Source organism: Limulus polyphemus, unplaced genomic scaffold (genome assembly GCF_000517525.1).
Source record: "Limulus polyphemus unplaced genomic scaffold, Limulus_polyphemus-2.1.2 Scaffold12974, whole genome shotgun sequence".
NCBI lineage: Eukaryota > Metazoa > Arthropoda > Merostomata > Xiphosura > Limulidae > Limulus > Limulus polyphemus.
The window spans coordinates 7,210-10,052 of record NW_013678584.1 but is presented as its reverse complement, the minus strand read 5'-3'; the positions used below and the strand labels follow the sequence as shown (position 1 = coordinate 10,052).

The 2,843-nt window shown below is 34.8% G+C and overlaps 2 non-coding genes across 2 annotated transcripts; one reads left to right on the top strand and one right to left on the bottom strand.

Annotated features, from left to right (window-relative positions):
- The first annotated feature begins 2,385 nt into the window (after window positions 1–2,385).
- Trnas-aga lies at window positions 2,386–2,467 on the top strand. Its single transcript has one exon. It is a non-coding gene; the product is annotated as a tRNA-Ser (tRNA).
- Window positions 2,468–2,688: 221 nt separating this feature from the next.
- Trnas-uga lies at window positions 2,689–2,770 on the bottom strand. The gene has a single exon. It is a non-coding gene; the product is annotated as a tRNA-Ser (tRNA).
- Between the last annotated feature and the right edge of the window lie 73 nt (window positions 2,771–2,843).

Below are 2,843 nucleotides of genomic sequence, written 5' to 3'. Positions count from 1 at the left end.
GTTATTGCATGTTATTTTGTAAATGACGTTGGTATTGTGTGATTCTAAATAATTTTTGTTCAGTAAAGATTTTTTCGAATCGTTGTACATTTGCTGTTATGTTAAACTTATATTAAACTTTTTCTTCATTATCCATTCAAGCCGTCTCCAACCATTATTAGTCTTGTAAGTTACTCCTGAGGATGACGAAGATCACGTCGAAACATGTACTTGTAGAGAGATATTTTAAAGTGGAAGCCGTACGGCTTCAATAAAGTTTTTATTGTGTAAATATAAAACGTTGTTTTTAATTATTTATTATAATTTAAAAAAATTTAAACACAAGTGCCGGTAGTGCATATGTTTCCTTTACTATTTGAAAGAAGCTTCTGCAAATTTGCAAGGTCCATGCTAAGACATTATTTTTGGTGTTTCTCAAATAGAACAATGTTGTAAAGAATTCAAATTCGATGACGAGGAACCCACTTTGAGACTAATAATGGCTGGAGACGGCTTGAATGGGTAATGAAGCAAAACTTTAATATAGGTACAATTGAACTACACAACAAATGATTTGTAAAGAGTTACACAAGCAAACTCGCCGTAACTATTGCATCTAAAAATAACTTACATTAACACTTGTACTGTATTACTGTCTAAATCATAACTAAATTCAAATGGAACAGTCGTGTATATCTAACAATAAACCCCTCTTCAAGAAAAATATTTACAATATTTTATTACACTATTTACAAAGGCTGTTTTCAGCTCATATATAAAGTATCATCATATAGTCTACACCAGCATTTGCAGTTCCCTTCTTAGTGTTTCAATGCATAGGCATCTAGTAGTGCTTCATCTTGACAGGATCCCTGGTGGTAGTCTCAATCTTCAATTAAAAGTTCATTATGATGCATTCATAGAATTTGCAAAACTTATGACAGATAATAGTAGGATTGATAAGCATTTGGTAAAAGAAGCTGATGAATTAGCAAATTATTGGAGAAAAATACTTCAGAGCGTAGTAAATGAAATCAGGTTCTTTGGGGAACGTGGGCTTCATTTCCGTGGTGACGATGAAAAAATAGGTTTAAACAAGAATGGAAATTTCTTGATTATGATGGAAGTTATAGCAGAGTATGACACATCGCTTGCAGAACATATACAGAAAGATACGAACAAAGGAAGCGGATATACAAGTTATCTGTCCTCAACCACATTTGAGGAGCTCATTGAATTATCCGTAATTTAATTCTGAGCATTATTGTTTCCAGGATAAAATCATCAAAATATGTTTCAGTGTCTATCGATTCCACTGTAGATAATAGCAATACTGATCAGCTCACTTATTGTGTTAGATATTTGGAAGCTGGTGGTCCTGTTGAAAAACTTCTAACCTTTATGGATAGTCGTCGTCACACTGGTCAACAGTTAGCATCATCACTTTTTCTTTCTTTGAAATGGTCGGCATTGATATAGAAAACTGTCGTGGCCAGTCCTATGACAATGAAGCCAACACGAGTGGATGTTACCACGGTATGCGTAGACAAAAATGTCCACTGGCAGTATTCATTCCAAATACAAAACTATATTTAAAGAAAGCATTTAGAGTCCCACGATCAATAAACTCAGTATTTTTACACAATTATTCAAACATGCCAATACTATCAGTAGAGAGTTACATAATACGTGATGAACCTAATTACCTCTTCCCTCTTAGACGCAAACGTAGTTCTATTTTAAAAGGGTTTTGTATGTAAAAATAGGATTATGTGTATGTGACTGCTAAGCGGAACTATATTGTTAAAACGGACTAATATTGCGATCATGCATGAGTGAAGGTAGTGAAAATACACGAGTTAATATTACACCATGAATTGGACATGGCACGAAAAGGGTATGTTAATTAAAACTGCGGACAATGGACAAAATTTATGATACTGCAACAACGTAAAAATGGTTATTACCTAGGATTCAGTGCGAACAAAATAACAATTCCTGTGAGGGAGGAAGAGATCAACGCTGTACCTGACCCTCACTCGTCCAAAAACATGGACCGAATTTGCTTGCACGGGTATTCAAACGGAGGACAGACGAACACTCGGACAAACACCACAGTTCGCAAATTGTCTAAGATTATAGAGCTACTCATTCATTACCCATGGTTGGTATGCCCTGTAGTTTTAGTCTCGTGGTCGAGGAGAGGGCGTAACACGTTACTGGCCTAGCAGTCCTGGAATAAAATGACAGAGAGTGACAGAAAAGTTGAAGAAGTATGAAGTTATTGACATAATTCTTAGCTAAATGGTAAATGACATGATGTTGGTATTAGTATAACCTTTAGCATGATCCAATTTTATTTCAATTCCTGTTAAGAAATAAACTTCATATAAAAAGTATCTTCACGCAGTCGTGGCCGAGTGGTTAAGGCGATGGACTAGAAATCCATTGGGATATTCCCGCGTAGGTTCGAATCCTACCGACTGCGATACTTACTTATTTGAATGTTTATTTTGGTCAAAATACTCTTTGTTTTCTCCAAAAGAAGTTATCAAGAATTTTTAAATATAGGACCTAAAGAACGAAAACAATATACTTAGTGACGAAAGTCTTAGATATAATAAAAAAGATAAGAACACTCTGTCGTGTGAAATCAATTCATAACGTTTTTAAATCGATTTATGCCAAGGTTTTGAAAATTTAAACATTCGCAGTCGGTAGGATTCGAACCAACGCGGGAATAACCCAATGGATTTCAAGTCCATCGCCTTAACCACTCGGCCACGACTGGTGTCGAAATATTTTGCAGTTTAATTTTTAACTGCTATTTTAACGTGGTAATATATATATATTTCTTGAAAAAA